Below are 7,997 nucleotides of genomic sequence, written 5' to 3' on the forward strand. Positions count from 1 at the left end.
ACAAAAGGTGGGTTACTATATATAGGCGAGGGAAGCCAATCCACACCGTTGATTCCATAATGAATCAAACGGCTCAGATTTACATAGGACAATACGCAAAGATATTTGAAAAGACAGGTCCAAAAATCAATGCGTCATAATGATTTATTTTCATGGGAAACAAAGAGTCTCTGAGAAATCTTATGGCCTACGTCAGCAATACCCACGTGTCAACACGCTACAACTATCCCGGAAAAGACCAAGTGGCAAGGCGGTTTTCCTGACCGGGCACACAAGACTAATCGGGAGAGCGAGTATGACTCTAGCCCGAATAATTAAGGAGGGAGTGATGATATCCCGTGATGTCCGGGTCATGGATGTTCTCGGGACGTCCCGGGATATGAAGCATATCCATGGATGGTGCCCAGGTCAGGAGAATAAAAGATTCTAACCGGGCCAATAAAGCGAGGAGATGGATCACCACCTGAGTCATGGAATTGCCCGGGATAAAGAGAGGATAGCTGGAAGAATCCATGGGAGAGCCGGTCAGTCAGAGGCCGGGCCATATGAGCACCTGGAACATAACCTCCCCGAGACGTTATACACCTGGGCTCTTATAAGAAATCCCAAAAAGTATTTTACCCTGGCCACATCGATATGAGTGAAGCATTTAATGGCGCCGACTTGGTAGAGCATGCACAACCGACCTATCTCTGACAATAACATTAATGGTTGATAAAAATAGGGGGGCTGGATGTGACTAGTACAAGATTTGACATGTCAGAACAATAAGGTATAATCAGTCATCCTATTATATTAATGCTCAAACACGAGAAACGAGGTCATCATTGCATCTTCTACTATAAATACCAGGTTCTTTATTTGCATTTACTATCTATTCAGATATTAATTCACACATTTAATACTCTCATTTACTCTCCACACCAATCACACAGCCATCACTTGACTGAATTGGTTTTATTGCTTGAGTACCCTGCTGAATTAAGCATCGGAGTGGTCACGCCGGACACCCCTCCGGCGCCCATTCACAAATCGGATCGAGGAGTTGCGAGATTCAAGCCAGGCGTCCAACTCATATTTTCTTTGATATTTTGATAGTTTACCCGGCAGAGTTTTCGACCCGACTCGTTTATTTCGCCCGGGTTGCATCAATTATTAACAAAAACATCATTTATTATTGAACATGTTTGCATGCAATTTCTTGTCTTGAAAATGATCATAACAAAATCAATAGTTTATTGTATGTGTTCGTGATTTTAGTATATATAAGAGTGGTTTCACAAGAGTACCAAGATTATGGATAATAAATTTAAATTGAATTTGTGATTATATTAATTAAAATATGATATATTTATTAAATTATTATTAATATGGCCCATAAACATTAGGAATTTTATTGTCACCTTCGACGTGGAGACAACTATATCATGTAATTTATATATAATGAGATTATATAAGACTTAGAACAATTTAAATAAAAATTTCATAAATAAATTTCATTATTACTATGAAATTCAAATTATATCATAAAGTTGATCATACTTGGACAAATTTTAATCGCTAGGTGATTATAAACTCAAATTTGTTTTAATTTCATTCTTAATTTGTTTCTTTAAAGTTTACAATTGTGAATTATCAGCACTCCCATTTTAGATTTGCGTTTGTAATTGATACTCACTAAAAGCATATTGTATGATTCTTATGACTCAAATTGATCATATTTAAGGTTATAGGCCTAGTTTAGGCTTGAAATCACGAGCAAAACGTTATAAGGGTAGAGAGGTGTCCTGACATAGCCATTCCGACGGTCAAGTCGGAGGTTAAGTATATATGATAAAGAAAATAAGATCGTTACTCAAATATCAATATAGTGAATATAATGAATACTGAAGTTTTCAAGCCTGGTATTTATAGAAAAAAATATGAAGACCAAACATGTAAAGGTGGGAGACCATACTTTTAGGGATCGCCTATGCTGAGTCTCAGACAGCTGTCACATACCCTCACAACCACAAGATTGCACTCCAGAGGCAAGCTCCCTATCTACACTCCTTCAATTGTGACCTCTATACTCTTCTCGGCTTCCCCCATTTCACCTTCACCTACTTAATCCATCTCCCAACTTGTTATTTCTTGGCATACTCCATTTAAATTATAATAACTTTCTTCTTCATTGAAATTAACCTCGTACTTAAGAGCTCAATTGTTTGGGGTTAGCTCCTCACTTGAGCAACAACACCTCTTCATGATCCCCACTAAGGATTCTCACTTATCCTACTCCCCCTCATGGGTCGTCCTTATTACTTACAAATGAGCGTGAGCTTGATTTTCTAAACATGGGCTAATGTTTGGTTCGAGAGCGTGATCGGCCTACTAGTGTGGTATCATCAGTCTCTCTCTGTAAGACTCTATAATTAATTATCTAGTAATTTGGCTTAATTAAAATAATTATTGTGTAACGTACCGTATTTTTGAACTACTTGAAATTTGCGGAAAAATAAAAATTTTCTTAAATACCAAATGAACTTTCAATTTTCGTTCATAAATCAATTATTCATTTAAAAATATTTGCGTTAAAAGAGATCACCAAAAAGTTTGCTAAAGAAAAATACTTGTTCCAAACATTATAAACAAAACATGAAATCAGAGTATCTTGAACATTTCATAAGAACTTAAAATATGGCGGTCTTCGGGTTTATTCTCCGCTCAGTCCAATCCAGCTCACTGGTCCCCGACTCTCGTCTCTTCAAACTCATCCTCACCTGCATCGATCAAGTCTAGTGAGTCTAAAGACTAAACATGTATAAACTGGAAGTAACGAGTACTATGTAATAAGATCACATGCAGCTTTAAAATAGAACGTACATACTGGAACTTGAACTTGCATAAATGAGATTGAGCATACGTACATACATACTTAGACGTGCCATCAACATAAAAATTTTCTTAAACATGCTTACTTCGTACATACTTGAACATATATAAACTTCATCATTTTTGCGTTGAGGCATGTTTCCAAGCAAGTGACGCATACATAAATACGTTAATCAGACTAAACCACAGTACTGGGCTGACAAGGATAAATCCACTGCCACATACATGAGATTTCCGTTCATGCTTTAACGGGTGGATTGGTCCCTGGTCATGATTTACCGCTTTTCAATCCTGATCTAAACCCGTTCATGCTTTAACGGGGTGGATTGGTCCCTGGTCATGCTTTACTGCTTTCCAATCCCATACATAATTTGGTCAAAAAACATTTAGCATACCTCAAAAACATGAAAATATTTTCTTTTGCACGTCGAACATATTTACTTGGCGTTGAGGGATTCGTTGGATCTCGCTTTGGTTCACTGCTGCACCTACTAACATGAATTCCAACACTAACTTGCATAATTTAGATCTAGGTATTCGTACTCACCACTGAATCAAATAAATAGCTTGCAACATTCTAGATTACTCGGGACTTGACCTCGTTTAATTGTCGTAATAACCCATGACATAAAACCCCAAAACAATCACTAAAACTTTTCCCAAAAATGGAGTACACGGACCCCGTGTAAGGGTCCGTGTAGGCTCTGGAAAATGACACTTCGAAGAAAACATAGGCACGGACCCCATGCTTGGGTCCGTGTACGAGTTCGTGTACCCACTGTGAACGCAAACCAACGGAATTATGTGCTTGACTTAATCTCCCTAACTCGATCATTCCGGCAATGAATCGACACCTCAAGACACATCCTAGGATACTATAACACGGACTAAAGCCTATACAATTGCCCCAAATAACCACTCATCACAAGTAACTCAATAAACCTGTGAACACGACTTTTGACAACGAAGTGATTTTCACGACTACTCTATATCCCAAGTGCCTATCGACACGAAACGAAACGTCCATAACCATCCCAACATCATTAAAAATATACCTATATGCAAGAGTGATCACCCGTTGATCCCCAGCGAAGCCTACAACAATGAAACTTCAAAAACACGTCAATAGCATATATTTTCAGAAAACGCAGTTTGAGCAGTCTCACAAAAACGATCATAACTCACTCATTTCTTATCCAAATATTTCGAATTTACTGTCAAATTGAAGGTATCAAAAATTTCTATGTTTTTCATATTGAATGTTTTTCCAGAAAAGCGACCAAAAAATCGCTGCATTCTGCTCAAACTTTGCACATCACGCATGGATTTTTACGCATAATAAACAACACAATGCATAATATGACGAGATCGACGTAGGAAAAATAGAATATACATGCCTTTAGATCTTTAACGTTACCGAAACGACGACACCGAAGCGGGAAGGATGCGAGAGACGATCCGGGACGAACGTGGCACTATTTTCCTCAAATAAAAGTGACGGAAACTTGCTGGAAATTATGGAGGGAAGGGGTGGCTGCTTTTCATTTAAAACCCTAGGTTTTTCTTTTCAAAAAGGTGAAGTGAAATGGAAGGAAATATGTGTGTGTGCAAATTGTATATGTAGTGTGTGTAAAAATGTGTAAGTGTGTGTGAGTGTGTGTAACGTGTGTGTGTATGTTTAATTAGTGGTAATTAGATTGCTTAATGATAAATAAAATGTTAGTGAAAAGTTAATCCCCTCTACTCATACAAAATCCCCTAATTAACAAAATAAAATGCACAATGACTAAACTTTAAAAGTTTTAAAATTTTAAAATCACCTAATAAATTAATTAGGATTTTAAAATGCTAAAAATTAAATAAATCGTTTAAAATACCCCAATCCTAACTTAAAAAAAATACCACATTAAAATTGCCAAAAATTGTCGCCGGTCTCTTTTCCTCGATCCCGCATCGAATAATCGCCTGAAACATGAAACTCAATAAACCATTTAACGTGCATCACATAAACATAAATAATTAAAATAATGTGATTTAAATAAATCATGCATCGCTATAAATCATTTTAAACTTAAATAAATAATTTAACGATTAAATAAATGCATGGGTTTTACGTGTACTGATTTTGGGCTCTACATTTTGAGTTGTTAAATTAAAATAACTATTTATACTAAATAATTTTTGAAAGTGTGTTTAAAATGTATTTTAGAATATCGGATTTAATATGATATGAAATACATTCGGATATTTAAATAACATACGAGATCAAAATAAATATAAAACCGAGTTATTGGGCATGTGTTACTATTTTAGTAACCAAATTTACATGGTATCATATCGTAAATTGGGATACGCTCGAATTAGAGTCTAAGACGCCTCGAGTCTTGACAATAAAATGTTCATTCCACTTGTGTATGGTACTTTCTAGCATGAGTGTGTGTTTATGTGCTTTGATTATTTCCATTATTATTATGTTTTATATAATGGAAGAAGGAAGTGAAACCTCTGCTTGTAGGAGTCGTGGTCGATTTCATGGACGTGGTAGACCTCGCCCTAGTGTTGATGATGATAATGTTACCCTAGTTGTTGGCCAATTAGAGAAGCTTAGGATGGATGAGTTAGTTGCTCGTTTTCATACCATGCATCCACCTTGTTAAACTAGTACTAAAGGGGCTGAAAAAGCTGAGTTGTGGATTTATGAAATTCAGGATCTCTTCAATTTGATCGAGTATCCACCTGAGCGTCATCTCAAGTTAGCCCTTCATCATTTGAGAGATCGTGCTAAGATGTGGTGCTCTACTACGTTGATGACTCTAGATGCTCATAGAATTGTTCCATCTTAGGACATCTTTAAACTAAAGTTTCGTGAGAGTTATTGTATTCCTTCCTTCTACAGTTTTAAGGCTTCTGAATTCCATAATTTGAAACAGAAAGATAAGTGACCGACTATTTCGGTTGGGAATAGCTCTAGCAAGCGGACTAGGTCAAGTTATAGTAAATGGACGACAAGTCCAAGTATCGATCTCACAGAGACTATTATTTAAATACTGAGATTTAAATTATTCGATTTAATCTAGGCAAACAATAACAAGTGATCTGGTGATAATTTAAACTAGTTAAATTAAATTAAATTATGCTAAATTAATAACTAAGATCGAAATTGCAGAACATGTTGAAACTTGGGAAATTTTCAAATTCAACCAAATGACCGGGAACACACAACGGTCCAAACTTTGATTATTGTCACGCATTGGAATTGTTTAACCACAGATTATAACACCATCGCTGACTAAATCGGCGACAGACTTGTCAAAAACCGTCGCTAGTAGCGACGGATTTTTAGAAATAGTCGCTGAATAATATCGATTATATCATATTTCCTTCACAGACGAGCTCATTATATCCATCAATATTTTCTTTCAAAATTAACCCTAACACCACGCCGTTCCACTCACCGTCGTGGGCTTCGAACCACCAACACCACCGCCGTTCCACTCACCGAGAGGGAAGCAAAACACCACCACCACCACCGTTCAAAGCACTGAGTTAGTCCGGCACCAGTTTCCCGAGGTATGGTATTGATAGGAACGATAATTGGTTAATTTCTTGTTGTCGTACCTCTGTTGAGTTATTTATTGAAAATGGCCACCACCAACCTTATCAGAAGTTTGAAATACATGGTGTTAAGACTTTATAAGTCAAGTGTATTCTATGCGGCTCACGTGTTGACAGAATTAATGCAAGCGATTGGTAGGTCTTTCGATACTGTAATTGATATATTGTTGTGTTCAAAGACTCAGTAGTCTATTGTCTTGTATTATCAAGAGCTACTAGTTGAGAAGTCCTTTCTGTATGACTCAATAGTTTCTGATGAGGTTGGTGGTTGAGATACACACCATTTCTTAGGAGGTGCGTGTTGTTTTCTAAGGCCTTGGTTGTCCGTCTCTGGGTTCTTAATGTTCGGCATTGTCTAAAATATTTGTTGTCCCCTTCTTGTTAGGCATTGTCTAATTTAGGTTTTTCTAACTTATATGCACTGTGTGTTGAGGACTGGACATGACGGTGTTTGTTAGTCATTGTCTCATGTCTTTTTGGTCTTGAAAGGGGAAAAAATGTCACCTGGCTGTAAAAGAACGCGAAAACCGTGGTGGCTTATGGCACAATAATATCAGAAGGAGGTCCAAATGTTATGATTCACCATGTTCCACTTGGGGAAGAGAACTTCAAGGTATCTATTGATGTTGTATTAGATGAAAAAGCACAGCTTCCAATCCCAATTAAGTTTGGACCAACAATCATCAATGATGCTGTTGGAGTCATTGTTGGTTGGCCTAAAGAGTTGGTTATTTTTCCAACGACAAAGGTACTTTCGGTTTTCATTTGACTTTGTGTTTGCAACTGTCAGATATATTGCTCGAACAATGTTTTATTTTAAAATACTTGTATGAATAATATTTTAAATTGTAGAGGAAGGGGAAACCTCAATCATTTGTGCTTGCGGATGTTCCTGGTCAGCGCGACAATTTCAAAGAAATTGAGAAAACATTACCCATGTCGTGCAAGTATATCTACTCTCATGTTGTTCGATTGCTGAATGAATAGGATACCATATGCATTGAGTTTGAGGACGCTATGTTCGGTTATTAATTAGATTGTGATTGTTGCATTAACTTTTCAATTCCATTATAGGGTAATCTGAAACAAAGTGGTTCGGTTGAGTGTGGATATTGTGTGATGAGGTACATGAAAGAGATAGTCGAATGCGATGATCCACAATTGGAGAAGATGGTGAGTTTCTTCTTGGGATAAATTTGTTGATTGATTGAGATGAATTGTTGTCATTAAGATATATTTTATTGTTGAGATAATGTGTTGCCATTGGGATATATTTTATTGTTGAGATAATGTGTTGTTGTTGAGATAATGTGTTGCCATTGGGATATATTTTATTGTTGAGATAATGTGTTGCCATGGGATATATTTTATTGTTGAGATAATTGCTTGAGATGAATTGTTGTCATTGTGATATATTTTATATTATTGATAAAAAAAGAAAATTTTGTTCCTGATTTTCATATCTTCTGTGTTGTAATCTTAAGCTTTTGTGTTTATTCTGTTTATTA

Source organism: Primulina tabacum, chromosome 8 (genome assembly GCF_025594145.1).
Source record: "Primulina tabacum isolate GXHZ01 chromosome 8, ASM2559414v2, whole genome shotgun sequence".
Taxonomy (NCBI): Eukaryota; Viridiplantae; Streptophyta; class Magnoliopsida; order Lamiales; family Gesneriaceae; genus Primulina; species Primulina tabacum.